The sequence below is a fragment of the Haliotis cracherodii genome, unplaced genomic scaffold, assembly GCF_022045235.1.
Source record: "Haliotis cracherodii isolate W230 unplaced genomic scaffold, xgHalCrac1.p SCAF_3, whole genome shotgun sequence".
Taxonomy (NCBI): domain Eukaryota; kingdom Metazoa; phylum Mollusca; class Gastropoda; order Lepetellida; family Haliotidae; genus Haliotis; species Haliotis cracherodii.
The window spans coordinates 41,166,372-41,183,338 of NW_027266286.1; the positions used below are offsets into that span (position 1 = coordinate 41,166,372).

Consider the following 16,967-nt stretch of genomic DNA (forward strand, 5'->3'; position numbering starts at 1 on the left):
GCATAAAGTATTACCTGTATCTATGAGCATATGTCTCCTTTAAAAACTGATTTGATATATTCCGGTAACAGCAGATATTAAGCTAGCTTAGGGTAGGCTTAATGTGGCTTGCATGTTTGTTGTTTATCGCCCCACTCAGCAATATTCCAGCTTTATGACGGCGGTCTGTAAATAATCGATCCTGGACCAGAAAATCCAGTGATTAACATCATGAGCCACCATCTTCGCAATTGGAATACGATAACATGCATCATCGAAGTCAGCGAGCCTGAACCCCCGATCCCCTTAGTTCCCTTTTACGACAAGCATAGTCGCCTCTTGCAACAAGCATTGGTTGCTGAAGAACAATTTTCTCCCCGGATCTTCACTGTTTGCTTAATTTGGGGGTATACGTTAATGTATATAGCACTATCAGGTAATGCAACTGATAACACAGAGAGTATATGTTTATAGTTATGTTTGATGATTAAGATCACAATTTTCTCTTTCGATAGAAACTGCGATTTCTTTTAAAGGTGTGATATTGGTTATGATCATGGAAGTTTGACAGTTAACATTGCATTGTTAGAGGGTGGTAACATGACACCTCGCGTATTAAATATATTCTCTTCAATGTTCAAGAATACTAATATTTAGATGCGATGATAGTACGCTTTAATGAAACTTAGCTTTTATGTCATATGTTATGTTTTAAATCATATTTTACTTCTGAAAATGTATTGTTAGGCTTTTGGGCAAAATATAACTGAATAGAATGTAATATAATAAATTTGAAAATAATGGGAACAAGAGTTGAAATGACACACGTTACTCACTGCAAGTTGCAACGTACATGTGAAATATTATTTGTATCAGCGTATGTCTCCTTTAAAAGTGATTTGATATATTCCATCAAATATTGCTACTCCCTTTATTGGAACTAAGAAGTGATAATTCATACATGTACTTTCTCCTTCACTGAAATACGTTTTATTTTGTTTCATTCACATTCGGCTTGTGGCAAATTGGTTTAATCAAGTAATGAAATAGGTTTCTTGAACACTTGTACAATGCGACAACACACATGTATTTGCAATGAGAAACAACAGTATTGCGGTCAAGTATACGGGCTGTAAAAACAAAAATCCTATCGACATTGGCAAATTAAGTATAAAGTGGGATAGGACAATGAATGATTCTTGAGGAAACAAACACAACATACTATGTTAATACAAGTAAAACTATAAAACAAATTGACATTTGTACTCTCTGAACATGTACATGCAGCTTCTCTAACCCAGTGCAAACATACACTTTACTGACACGATCATACATGTACACAGCATAATCCTACCGTATGAAGCAGTATTAATCATAGATGGCACGGTGTAATTTGGCATCTCGCCGTGTAAATGTATGTCTTCAGTCAAGGAATAGGTCAGCGTTTACATGTTCATGGCTTGTGTCACATTTGTATAAGTCAATGTACAAGGTTCAGTATCTGCATCGTAAAGTCGCACTGCTCCAGATTTCCGTGGAAGAATAGTTCGTCGGTATACCCCGCTTGTCTCTCTATAGGGATTTAAGTGAGGAATAGGCCCCAAGTATACCATACTTGTCTCATATAGGGATTCCGGGGAGGAATAGGCCCCAAGTATGCCATACTTGCTTCCTATAGGGATTCCGGGGAGGATTAGATCCCCAGTGTACCATAATTGCTTCCTATAGGTATTCCGGGGATGAATAGATCCCCAGTGTACCATATATTGCTTCCTATAGGGATTCCGGGGAGGAATAGGTCCCCAGTGTACCATATATTGCTTCCTATAGGGATTTCGGGGAGGAATAGATCCCCAGTGTACCATAATTGCTTCCTATAGGTATTCCGGGGAGGAATAGATCCCCAGTGTACCATACTTGTCTCCTATAAGGATTCCGGGGAGGAATAGGCCCCAAGTACACTATACTTGTCTCCTATAGGGATTCCGGGAAGGAATAGGTCCGCAGTATGCCATACTTGTCTCCTATAGGGATTCCGGGGAGGAATAGGTTCCCAGTGCCCCATACTTGTCTCCTATAGGGATTCCGGGGAGGAATAGGTCCTCAATATATCATACTTGTCTCCTATAGGGATTCCGGGGAGGAATAGATCCCCAGTGTACCATACTTGCTTCCTATAGGGATTCCGGGGAGGAATAGGCCCCAAGTACACCATACTTGTCTCCTATAGGGATTCCGGGGAGGAATAGGTCCTCAGTATATCATACTTGTCTCCTATAGGGATTCCGGGGAGGAATAGGTCCTCAGTATACCATACTTGTCTCCTATAGGGATTCCGGGAGGAATAGGTCCCCAGTATACCATACTTGTCTCCTATAGGGATTCCGGGAAGGAATAGACCCCAAGTATACAATACTTGCTTCCTCAAGGGATTCCGGGGAGGAACAGGTCCCAAGTGTACCATACTTGTCTCCTATAATGATACCGGGGAGGAATAGGTCCCCAGTATACCATACTTGTCTCCTATAGGGATTCCGGGGAGGAATAGGTCCCCAGTGTACCATACTTGTCTCCCTGTAGGGATTCCGGGAGGAATAGGTTCCCAGTATGCCATACTTGTCTCCCATAGGGATTCCGGAGAAGAATAGGTCCCAAGTACACCATACTTGTCTCCCTGTAGGGATTCCGGGGAACAATAGCTGCCAAGTATTCCATGCTTGTCTCCCTGTAGGGATTTCGGGACCACAATGTCCCTCGTATTCCATGCTTGACTCCCTGCTGAGATTTAGGGGAACAATAGCTGCCAAGTATTCTATGCTTCTCTCTCTTTAGAGATTTTAGGGAACACGAGGTCCCTCGTATTCCATGCTTGTCTCCCTGTAGGGATTTCAGGGAACTATAGCTGCCAAGTACCCCATGCTTGTCTCCCTGTAGGGATTTCAGGGAACAATAGCTGCCATGTACCCCATGCTTGTCTCCCTGTAGGGATTTCAGGGAACTATAGCTGCCATATACCCCATGCTTGTCTCCCTGTAGGGATTTCAGGGAACAATAGCTGCCAAGTACCCCATGCTTGTCTCCCTGTAGGGATTTCAGGGAACAATAGCTGCCAAGTACCCCATGCTTGTCTCCCTGTAGGGATTTCAGGGAACAATAGCTGCCATATACCCCATGCTTGTCTCCCTGTAGGGATTTCAGGGAACAATAGCTGCCATATACCCCATGCTTGTATCCCTGTAGGGATTTCGCATAATAATACGGGCCCAGTATACACTGCTCGTCGTAAGAGCTCAGTAAAGCGGATAGGGTGGTTAGGTTCTCTCTTACTTGCTTGTTTTCAATCACTTTCTCTGTTCCATATTGAAAAATGTACAGGCCGCCGTTATATAGCTGGAATATTACTGTGGCGTTAACACTCACTCATTCAGCCATTTTCTATCCGTTAAATTTTAACACTATCGCTTACTATATTTAAGCAGTGTTGAGGATGCATTACATTTTAGGGGTGTTGTAAAGCGCCATAAGGCAGTTCATACACAATAAATATGCAAACGGAAAGTGTTAAGCACCATTTCTGTTGTCAACTATTCCAAACGTTCATGTATCTTTTCGCGATCTCTACATGAGATTTGCTTCATGTTGATACATGTCTATGATACACCCGATACTTTTTGAAGAGACATCAGAGCACTGAGACCGCCTCCGTGGTCTATTGATAGAGCGTATGCCCGGAAACCGGGAGCTCGGTATTTCGATCCCTGGCCGCGTCACACCAAAAGACGCGAAAGGATGGTATTTGGAATTGTCTTGCCTAAGACAAGGACTGGTTTGAAACAGTGTGTCTACATACTGTATCTGAGTGAGGTGTCTTTGTTCGACTGCGGTTTGGTATCTCAGTTGGCTAGCACTACAAAATCGGCATTAGTCCGGACTAGTACAAGCAGCCACACACACACGTGCATGCCGAGCGACATAAGTGCAATAATATTGAAAACAACGTAAACCACAATGTACCCCGCCACCTCAGACTGTGTGTTACTCCAGATTGTCACAAGGACTACTCATATCATATGGAAGGGTAGTTAATAGCCATTGCCAAGGAAATATATTATGGCACAGTCGATTTTGATTTCTCTTTTTTAATATGAATATGTCACCTTGTAAAGAGAAAGAAATGTGTTTCGTCAGAAATAAATACAGGATAGGATTTGTAATAATGCTGCTTTTATATGGAAAAAAATATTTCGGCGTTCTTAATTGTGTTTTAGATGAATACATTTACCATATGTTGATTGCTCCATGATACAAATGGTATGTTAACTTATATGAACATTTGATTTCATATTCAATTATATGTAATTATAAAAAAAACAATTTTATGCTTTGATTGATGTTGTTACATATAACTAGCTGTCATGTAACTCGTTGTACATTGGCATGACGACTTACATGCAATAAGAAGGAGGCTTCACGTGTCTAATCTCTGATAAACGGCAAAACTTTGGCATATAATTACCCCAGTGCAACATGAATTGGTCATAACCTGTGTTAACATTTGTTCATGTTAACAAAGTCAGTGAATAATTATTATTTCTATCAACTGAAAACTGTTTGACCACAGATGCATAGAATCTTATTCTGTTCTTGTGAAACAACATGTGTTTAGGTATTTTCACATGACATTTGAGGGACGGTTTGTTATGGGAATGTTATAACTTTGCTTGTCAAACTTTGTCCTGTTAAAGCATTACGCGAACTTCGGGAGTGCTTAATGTGTCTCTATGTATATGACTATAGAATATTTCTACAGAGAACATTATGGGGGATTATTAATATTGTTATTGTAATTATTGACGTACATACATAAAGATCATTATATTCTCATTCGATACAAACTGCGAAAATGTTTTAGAAATGTACGTTTGAAGTTAACTTTACATTGTTAGATGACAGCCATACATATATAACATACTGCGTTATCAAATATGTTCTCTTCAATGTTCTTGAATACTTGCAATATATTGGGACTTATAACATGTGTGAAAAAGCTGATTCTAGAGGTTTCTCGTTTTCTGACATTTATCTTTGGTAAAACATTTTCTCATACTTAGATTATCATTCTGTCCACAAATTTAATTCGTTTTTGTGTATTTGGTCATTTTAAAAGTCGAAAACGTGCAAGTGTAAGAAGAAAACATCGATTAGCACATATCTGATCGCTTTAATTTTCATACCAATATCTGAAAGTTATCCGTAACTTCACAGTTTGTCATTACTAGTCGGTTATTATCCAACTTCGTCCTTTGTCGAAAAGTCTGTAATGCAATAGGGGGTAAACCCTTAATGTCCTCAATGACAAAAGCTTCACCTAACACTATCCAGTTAACAAAAGACTTCTTTTAGGTAGCCGTACGTTCTAAATGAAAAGGCATCATCTTACAGGCGCATATGTATGTATAAACCTGCATGTGGATCATTGTGATTTATTTCATTACAGTAAACTACGTTTATAACGAACACGCTTATAACGAAATGGCGGATATAACGAACTGTTTTTTTGGTCCCTGCCATTTGCTGTATATATGCTGTATATATGCTATATATATGCTTATAACGAACTACGGTTATAACGAACTAAAATTCGTTATATCCGTAATTTACTGTATATCATTTAGATTAAGGCGACAAAACCCTTTCCATATTAATAAAGAATATCTACTAGAAGCAGGGACGATTGGACGAATCCGATTATATCATGAGCATTTCTGTATGAATCTCTATCAAATAGTGATTATACCAGGTGTTTGAGAGAAGTTGAGCGTATCCTGGCCTGTAGCATTCATCACAAACACATGCCAAGGCAAAGTTGGTCCAAATGAAATAGCAAGTCTTGTCAGAGAACACCGGTTAGTACTGTGCGATATACAATGAATCCTCGAAATTTTTAGGACAATCGAATTGATATCGGGTTATAAGCTGAGTGACACTGTAGACCACACTGTAGGCACCTTAAGGTAACATCTTCATCGTCTCAGGCCTTAAACTTAAGTTTTGATAGTTGGACTTTTGCATCTGATATTAACATTACATTAACGGTTGTATAAACTGTTGTGACCGTCGAGTGGTTCAGTGGTCTAGTGGATAATTGTCTGACAGGAAATCGCAAGGTCGCTGGTTCGATTCCCTGGTCGCGTCATGCCAAAAGACGTCAAAGGATGGTACTTGTTGTTACCCTGCCTGGCACTCGGATTTAAGCACCCACAAATACTGGTCTGCTTTAAAAGTCCGGACTTGTACAAGCAGGCACTCATACACGCGTCGCTACGTAGGTGAAAACTATCTTGAACACGTTAACCCCTGTTTCATCTCACCTTATAATTGATTTATCTTAGCCATATTACAATTAACGCCAACATCCAAAAACTTACTTATCAAGTTCTATTCTTTATAACATATTGGCCCAACTTTAACAATGATATGTTGCTATAAACATCATAAAAGACAACACCTGAAGGTGCACATGTCTGTTTTATGGGAATAATCAAACAAGTGACATACCAATGTCTAGCCCGAGCCGAGGACTGACGCATACATGTGTCATGCATAATGCTGACAACTGAAATATGATGCGAGGGATAGTTTCAACTCTGATTGCTACCATGCATGTCTAATTTGCTCAATAAGGTTCAAGTACAACATATATAATTAATGATAATAGAGAAACAGACAGACGGTCTGACTGTATGAATTGGTGGATGACTGATACTGTGTATGGTACCTAGACAGACAGACAGGCGGACAGGCGGACAGGCGGACGGGCGGACGGACTGACTGACTGACTGACTGACTGACTGAATAATTTGAATGGTAAACAGTCATACATGCAAACATAAACACATCAATAAAACAATGGTGTTTCGAGTTGCTATTAACAACATGAACAAAAACACACGTTGCATGATGTCCATGCAGACGGCTGTGGACAGATGTACTTACCCTATGTGTGTGTGACAACTATATCCTACCAGTGGCATGAGTGAAATACGCTACAGGAGCAGTCTACCTGAAGCCACGTGAGAGACCCTATTGTCAGCTGTGTAGAATATCAGCTGAGCGAGCCTGCAGTTACAACATTGTCATGTTCAACCGTACACTTTTCACAGTTCGCCGAGTACATGAAATTTCATAAGCAATTTCAAAGATACCTAATATCCAAAAGCCATGTGTCAGCAGATATCCTACATAGACTGAGAAGCACAGACAGTGTAGTAATACAGATGTGTAAGACAGAGATCACCTTATTTCTTCCACCTGGGCTGTATAATATACGACAGTTGTGCTTATGCAAATTGTACCCTTTCAGGGTCGCTGATATGGTCATTCATCTCTCGTACAGTACATTCCTTCACAGCGAAGTGTGTCAACGGACGGGAGGGCACATACCCCATTTTGTTATGAACACCCCTCTGAAAATTGAATATACAGTGACACCCGTTAATCCGGACTGTATCGTTTAAGTAAAATCGTCCCGATAATCAAAGTTTCGGATTACTGAGTGTTGTTTTACAGCACTATCCCTTTCATCATATATTCCAGTCCAAATAAATAGGAGGTTTGTATTGACGAAGTGCCACTGTACATATATTATTTCCTGAGTCATTCGAAGATTATAGGGTTTATTCGATTGTTCTTAATTCTACAACATCAATCGGAATTAAGCTGAACTATACAATATAATGGAAGGCATAACACACTCACCAAAACTAGATTCGAGTGTGAGGAAATGTCATGACCTATACTAATTTGTGATGTCATGTCATGTTATATACTCATGTGTGATGCCATGTCATGTTGACGAATCAGACACCTGAACTACTGACCCACATGAGCCCGTATACCGTCAGTAAAAATCCCAGATGGTTGATACTGACCTTACACGTGACGTATACCGTCAGTAACAGCCATTTTGGATTTTCCAACACCCACCTCACATATTTCACATGAAAATACTGGAACAGAAGTTCGTCATTCGACACTGTTTTATGTTTTAAATAATTGATTGTGATGTGCAAAGACATTATTTTGTTAAGAAACAACGTTCGTGACTTAATTAAGAAATACTATTCACAACGAAGATCACTGAATTACAAATAGCAAAGTCATCGAACATGATATAAGATGACGTCACAAACAAGTAATGTGACACCTATGACGTCAAATAGCAATAGAAAAGATAGCAGCCCGTCGTTATGAAGAAGCGGACTGCTATCAAGTTACAGTGGCCAGCAGATTTCTGATAACATATGGGCATATTTGTGATAGTACTATCCATTTTAGCTATAATGTTTGTTTAAACGTTCACATTTAGAGCATTACATATTCCATTATAAACTTTTGTGTTAACATTAATGCGTTGTATCAGAAACATGTGTACTGATCCTGTCATTTATGCCGGTTGTAAGTCAAGTTTCCATTTTGACATGACATGTACGATAAAGATACCAAATAGTGTAAACGTTTAGGCATAACATATTCGTTATAGTGCCTTTAGTGGCCGTATACGGTGTCATATTAGGTAAGTTGAAAGATATTGGGCTCGGCTCAAATCTCGCCCAATATTTTACTTCTAACCTAATATGACACCGTGCACGGCAACTAAAGACACCATAACTAATAGTATGTAGACACATGTTCGATGATGGGCCAGCCATGGAGTGTATGATAAAAGTCACAAAACCCTTTCCATATCCATAAGGTATCTCTGCCCAATGGAGAGTCGATTGCACGATTCCGACTGTATCGTGAGCCTGTTTATGAATCACTATCAAATAGGGATGACACCGTGTGTTCGCGTGAAGGTCAGCGTATCCTGCCCCACCGGTGGCAAATCGTCATTTGTATGCGATTTCAGAAATACATCAACTTCTTGAATACAAGGGTATATACTAAATACCGCAAAGTTAAACCAGAGTGCGAATGTGAGGCTCTAGTGGGCAATAACAACAGTGGGCATCATCCCGTCAACCTTGGTTCTTTCCGGCAGAGCAGTGTCGGTGGCTGCTTGGCATAGCGCAGTGTCAATTCAGGTTCACCTACTAACCCACACTCACCCCCTTTACAACACTGTTATCAAAACAACTGCTGAAAAGATGTCATCATTTTATAACTGACGTAACAATACGATGAAAGGGTTTAGATAAACCAGCAACGTCCCAAAGCTCTATACAGTTTATTTTTAAAGCCTGAATGACACAATTTCTTTATTGTGCTGTTGATTGATGTATGTCAGCATAAAACACCACGGTTGAAAGCAGGGAGTTAACGTTCGCTCTGTTAGTAGAGTTTTAGTTTTAAAATGTGTACAGTCGGCGTATACATTTACATTCCACCCTTTACACATACATGTGATACTTAGACACTTGTGTATTGACATTGTTACTTATTGTCTCTGGTTTTAAGATGCTATAAATCAGACAAAACAGCCGTGAAGCCTTTGCTGAATCATTTGTCTGATCCAGTCAAACTAAATCACTAGCCTGATCTAGGCAAACAAATTACTAGCCTGATCCAGTCAAACTAAATCCCTTGCCTGTTCAAGTCAAACAAATTACTAGCCTGATCCAGTCACACTAATTCACTTGCCTGATCCAGTCAAACAAATCACTGGCCTGATCCAGTCAAACTAATCATTTGCCTGATCAAATAAAACTAAATTACCAGCCTGATCTAGGCAAACAAATTACTAACCTGATCCAGTCAAACTAAATCCCTTGCCTGATCCAGTCAAACTGAATCACTTGCCTGATCAAGTCAAACAAATTACTAGCCTGATCCAGTCAAACAAATCACTTGCCTGATCCAGTCAAACAAATCACTTGTCAGATCCAGTCAAACTAAATTACTTGCCTGATCAAGTCAAACAAATTAGTAGCCTGATCCAGTCACACTGAATCACTTGCCTGATCAATTCAAACAAATTAGTAGCCTGATCCAGTCACACTAAATCACTTGTCAGATCCAGTCAAACTAAATCACTTGCCTGATCAAGTCAAACAAATTACTAGCCTGATCCAGTCACACTAAATCACTTGCCTGATCAAGTCAAACTAATCACTTGTCAGATCCAGTCAAACTAAATTACTTCCCTGATCCAGTCAAACAAATCACTTGTCAGATCCAGTCAAACTAAATCCCTTGCCTGATCAAGTCACACTAAATCACTTGCCTGATCAAATCAAACAAATTAGTAGCCTGATCCAGTCACACTAAATCACTTGCCTGGTCCAGTCAAACTAAATCACTAGCATGATCTAGGCAAACAAATTACTAACCTGATCCAGTCAAACTAAATCCCTTGCCTGATCCAGTCAAACTAAATCCCTTGCCTGATCCAGTCAAACTAAATCCCTTGCCTGATCAAGTCAAACAAATTACTAGCCTGATCCAGTCACAAATTCACTGGCCTGATCCAGACAAACAAATCACTAGCCTGATCCAGTCAAACAAATCACTGGCCTGATCCAGTCAAACTAAATCACATGTCTGATCCAGTCAAACTAAATCACTTGTCAGATCCAGTCAAACTAAATCTCTTGCCTGATCAAGTCAAACAAATTAGTAGCCTGATCCAGTCACACTAAATCAGTTGCCTGATCAAGTCAAACAAATTAGTAGCCTGATCCAGTCACACTAAATCACTTGTCAGATCCAGTCAAACTAAATTACTTGCCTGATCAAGTCAAACAAATTAGTAGCCTGATCCAGTAAAACTAAATCACTTGCCTGATCAAGTCAAACAAATTAGTAGCCTGATCCAGTCACACTAAATCACTTGTTAGATCCAGTCACACTAAATCACTTGCCTGATCAATTCAAACAAATTACTAGCCTGATCCAGTCACACTAAATCACTTGCCTGATCCAGTCAAACAAATCACTTGTCAGATGCAGTCAAACTAAATTACTTGCCTGATCAAGTCAAACTAAATCACTTGCCTGATCAAGTCAAACAAATTAGTAGCCTGATCCAGTCAAACTAAATCACTTGCCTGATCCAGTCAAACTAAATCACTAGCATGATCTAGGCAAACAAATTACTAACCTGATCCAGTCAAACTAAATCCCTTGCCTGATCAAGTCAAACAAATCACTAGCCTGATCAAGTCAAACAAATCACTCGCCTGATCCAGTCAAACTAAATCACACGTCTGATCCAGTCAAACTAAATCACTTGTCAGATCCAGTCAAACTAAATCACTTGCCTGATCAAGGCAAACAAATTAGTAGCCTGATCCAGTCACACTAAATCACTTGCCTGATCAAGTCAAACAAATTAGTAGCCTGATCCAGTCACACTAAATCACTTGTCAGATCCAGTCAACCTAAATTACTTGCCTGATCAAGTCAAACAAATTACTAGTCTGATCCAATAAAACTAAATCACTTGCCTGATCAAGTCAAACAAATTAGTAGCCTGGTCCAGTCACACTAAATCACTTGTTAGATCAAGTCAAACTAAATCACTGGCCTGATCAAGTCAAACTTATTACTAGCCTGATCCAGTCAAACTAAATCACTAGCATGATCTAGGCAAACAAATTACTAACCTGATCCAGTCAAACTAAATCCCTTGCCTGATCAAGTCAAACAAATCACTAGCCTGATCAAGTCAAACAAATCACTCGCCTGATCCAGTCAAACTAAATCACATGTCTGATCCAGTCAAACTAAATCACTTGTCAGATCCAGTCAAACTAAATCACTTGCCTGATCAAGGCAAACAAATTAGTAGCCTGATCCAGTCACACTAAATCACTTGCCTGATCAAGTCAAACAAATTAGTAGCCTGATCCAGTCACACTAAATCACTTGTCAGATCCAGTCAACCTAAATTACTTGCCTGATCAAGTCAAACAAATTACTAGTCTGATCCAGTAAAACTAAATCACTTGCCTGATCAAGTCAAACAAATTAGTAGCCTGATCCAGTCAAACTAAATCACTTGTTAGATCAAGTCAAACTAAATCACTGGCCTGATCAAGTCAAACTTATTACTAGCCTGATCCAGTCACACTAAATCACTTGCCTGATCAAGTCAAACAAATAAGTAGCCTGATCAAGTCACACTAAATCACTTGTCAGATCCAGTCAAACGAAATCACTTGCCTGATCAAGACAAACAAATTAGTAGCCTGATCAAGTCAAACAAAAACCACGGTGGTGTGTGATAGCTTTGAAATCGGATTTAGCAAACAAGCTACTAAATAAGTGTCATGTATGTTTTGACATGATGACATAAAATATATGACCATGGTTAACAAGTGAACTACATCAATATAGGTTGTATATTCTGAGCACTGCGTAAATGGTGAAACAGTTTGGTATTGATTGTTATGGGTTTTGGAAATTTTAACTTTTTCTATGTGATTTTATCCAATCTTGTCTTATAACGTCGAACAAGCAGACTCCATAATATTTAATAGGATTTGCTCATTGTGGGTGTCCAGTTCGACTTCCAACTTGGATGCAATGTGTGAACCTCATTCTTAGTGTTCCCGACGACACATGGAATACATATTATATCTCCGATTATGTACGTGACCATCCAAACGCACACGCACACGCACACGCGCGCACACACCTACGTACACACATGCACACCCAATCGAACGCACACATGCAACAAACGTCATAAAAATGGTCAACATTAGGGTCCGTGAATTCTCCCCTTAATCAGGTACAGAGGTTGAGATAAAAATTTGTTAACGATGCCCAGCTCGTATAATTGTCGCATCATGTAGAGTTTCAAGTACATGTATAGATAATTACCCAATACACCAGGATCATAAAATCATACAGCCCCGTTCTTTCAGAGGGGATCAACATGACCTTGTGTGGACGATAAGCTGGCAATGAAACCTGATCACTATTTACGACACAGAAAAGAAAGCCTAATACAAGAAGCGGGTGTAGGCCATCGACCCCGACCCGTGCTTCCTTTCACGTATTGTGTTTGTCTGTTGTGGGTTTCCTCTACAAGAGAGTCTTTCCGTAACAGGCAACGCGTAAGTACATAATAAAAGTGTTACAGTAAGACCTTGGTATTCCAAATGCTGACTAAACACATTAGTGTATGATTTGTTTGTTTGTTGTTTAATGCCGCACTCAGCACTTTTCAAGCTATATGACGGCGGTCTGTGAATAATCGAGTCTGAGCTAGACAATCCAGTTATTGACATCATGAACATCGATCCATGCAATTCGGATACGATGACATGCATCAGCCAAGTCAGCGAGCCTGACCACCCAATCCCGTTTGTCGCCTCTTTCGGCTAGCATGGGTTGATGAAGACCTATTCTAACCCGGGTCTTCACGGCTGGGAATCTGTGTTGTACTGATGATACATTCATTGTGTTAAGCTTGAAGGCCAATACAGGTTCCAAAGGCCTAACACAGAGAACGTGGAACATCGTAATATTCGAATCCGTAAGTATTTAGCTGACGATGTATCAACTGTTAACACGGTTGTACTCCGTGCAACGTATCACGTTTATAGTTTGTGCCGGAGGTAAGTACAAATTCTGTGCCATACGTGTTTGTCGACTAACATTACGTAATGTATTCAGGGCCATTTCAAAATACAACAACGGGACTGTCACCTATCCGATTCCCTGTATAAGATTTCTAGAGACTTGACTCCAAGTAAACATTCAGCTTTATGGGTGTCACAAGATCTGTTTTGCACAAGTGTTTTGTTATGTAGATTTTCAGGTAGTGTGGAAATGCAATGACACGTTCACTTCTGAGTGGGACATGGTCACCCAGTTGCCTAAAAACGACTTTGGAAAGGGAATTGTATACTATTGTTGTCTGAAAGGAACTTCTGGACCTTCAAGTCTTTTTACGCAAATACCTAAATGGCAACATGCAGTAATATTCTATTGCCTGTTCAGCACACTGGGAAGCACATATTAACTGACGGCCAAGAGAAACATTAGCACTTTAGAAATGAAATTGCAAACAATTAAAAAGCCTAAAGTGGGGTATTCAGTTAAACTGCGTCATGGTATCTCAGTGGACAAGAATTATTAAATCGGCATAAGTCCGGACCAGTAGAAGCAGCCACACACACACGCACGCACACACACACACAGCCCCACAGCCTCGTATCGAGCGGCCCGGTGGTTTGTTTGTACTTGCAGCGATTGTATTCAGAATGTGATAGACGGCGACAGTGACGTCAGATGCCACGATCGGTGGCAGTAGTTCACTGTGCAGACGGTTACATATGTCAGTGTAAGTAGGACACGTTCGATGCACTTTAAACGAATAAATGAAAACACATTGTTGTGCATACCAGGTTAAGAATCTGATCTTGCAATTCAATAGAAATTTTAAGAAACCCTTTATTTATTGTTCGATTACCTTTAAGGGAAACATAAAAACCCATTGCTTTGCAGTCAGATATATGTCGGAATCTAATTATATCATATTTATGTAGATCTACAGTTTAAGGAATGTATATAAATTGTTCTATATACCAGATTTACAATACGAGATTCGAAACCAAACAGGTAATCTGTAGCCAACTTAGAGGTCGTTGTCATAGCTACCAATTCCAGTCCTGGTCGTGATCTGTCGTCATAGCCAGCTGCATGTGTGATTGTGATCCCCAGTTGGCCACATGGCCTGCCTCATGAAGAGTCCCTTGTACATTTCAGAATGCGGTTATCAAGGGATATGGGTTGCACAGGTGGTTTAGTCGCCTCATGCGCTGCAAATCAATATGCAAAACTGCGCCCCAGACACCTATGATTATGGGTTCGAATCCCAGTTCCCCCCGATTGTGTTTCTAGGTTTGTCAGCACCATACAAGTGCTCGATGGTTTCACCGAAGTGGTAAACGTTAGAGACCTGCATCACTCTCCTCCAACATTAAGCTGACACGCCGTGATATAAGTGGAATACTGTTCGAAGCGGCGTTAAACCCAACTCACGCACTATCAATGTATATTCTATTCAGCATTAGTATTTGCCAATGCTGCTGTTGAGGTGTGGGTACAAATACAACAGGCTATAACTCGCGCACGTTCTCACACACTCATGAACTCACCTACCACACACTCATCCATCCACTTACTCATCCACTCATACATTGCTCCATCTACGCAGTCACTCATCCACTCAAGAACTCACCTACCACACACTCATCCAGCCACTTACTCATCCACTCATACATTGCTCCATCTACGCAGTCACTCATCCACTCAAGAACTCACCTACCACACACTCATCCATCCACTTACTCATCCACTCATACATTGCTTCATCTACGCAGTCACTCATCCACTCAAGAACTCACCTACCACACACTCATCCATCCACTTACTCATCCACTCATACATTGCTTCATCTACGCAGTCACTCATCCACTCAAGAACTCACCTACCACACACTCATCCATCCACTTACTCATCCACTCATACATTGCTTCATCTACGCAGTCACTCATCCACTCATTCACACGAGGTTTGGTCAACAGGCGTAATGCCTATTTGAAGATCTCTCCGACACAAGAATAGTTATATAGTATGTCACAACACACAGAGGATCATAATAGGTTCAACATAAAATATATATAAATGTACAAAAAATGTTTAATATAATTTAAAGGCTTTCAAAGCATTTTCTATTAGTCTAGTATTTGCTTCAGATGACAGAGTTATATTTTCAAACAACACAGTTTCAGGTCTTTGAATGGCATTTAGAAGTGATACATATAAGGAAGAAAATATTTGGATGTCAACTTCTTTATTATGAGGAATACAACGTTTCGGAGTATATGCTTACTCCTTCAACAGATGAATGAATGCCATGAGGCAGAGAGCATATATATGTACATGTAAGGACAACAAAATTAATAAGATAACAAAAGGTGGAAAATAACAAAGGTTAGAAATTAACAAGGGAATCCAACAGACGATGGCGCTGATAGGTGATTAGCAATAGACAATTGAAGCCAACACTTTACAGTAATTAGCGCTGAAGGTATGGAAGACAGTACTTAGGTATCATAGATAAGTAATAGGTTATGGATACTGGGCACACGGGAGGGTAATTAGCACTGAAAGAATGGATACAGCAAAACACCTAAATGCTCACTCATCCCCTCACACTGTAATCAAGTCACCCACTCATCCACTCACCTAATCAACCAATCATTCACTCAACCACTTACCTCATCAACAAATCATTCATTCAACCACTTATGTCATCAACAAATCATTGACCCAACCACTTACCTCATCAACAAATCAGTCGCACGCCCATTCATCCACTCATCTTCTAGGCTGATCATATCATCAACTCAGGACACACTTGTTTCCACTTCTCCGCTCATCCACCTCGCCACTCACTTAATCAACAACTCACCAGCTCATTCATTCATTCACTCATTCACTCATCCAATCAACTATTCGTTCACTTCTCCACTCACCCGCTCGATAAATACTTTCAGATGTTCTGTCTATCGTAAGTGTTAATCTGGGTGACATTTCTGAGGTAGCGCGTGAAGTCGACCACCTCGGTGTCATTGACCCGTATTTGCGAAGGCCGTGCTATTCCGAAAGCTGGCTTGTGACCTATACTTACAGAGACCTTCAATAGGCTATATATACCTGCGTGGTTAAACCCTCACCGAGTTGACAGGCAGCCCCAGATAATAATAGTCATCATTACCTCGAGGATTTATAAAGGGGGGCACCGTTCGGCCAAGGGATATCTATATTCGCTTCAGGTCAAATGCACTAGGGCGTTTGTTAATCGGGAGGAGACAAGGGGATAATGTTTGTCGAGGAGTTCAGAAGAATCTAAAAAAGAGATACACGATAGTTTTCAGGTGTTGGTAATAGCATGAATATAAATTATATAACCATCCGTTTAATAGCATTGTTGTTTCAGCTACGTTGATTTGATACATATGTAATTC

The 16,967-nt window shown here is 40.1% G+C and overlaps 1 protein-coding gene across 3 annotated transcripts in view; it reads right to left on the reverse strand.

Moving 5' to 3' along the window:
• LOC139475007 (probable cytochrome P450 CYP44) overlaps positions 1–16,967 on the reverse strand; it is a 63,605-nt gene that overhangs the window by 24,924 nt on the left and 21,714 nt on the right. The window contains exon 1 of one of the 3 annotated variants that reach the window (XM_071258216.1): positions 6,976–6,987. The exons of the other annotated variants lie outside the window; for them this stretch is intronic. The gene's annotated coding sequence lies outside the window, so the exon portion shown is untranslated. Of the gene's footprint in view, positions 1–6,975; positions 6,988–16,967 lie in introns of those variants that run through there. 3 annotated transcript variants of the gene reach the window in all.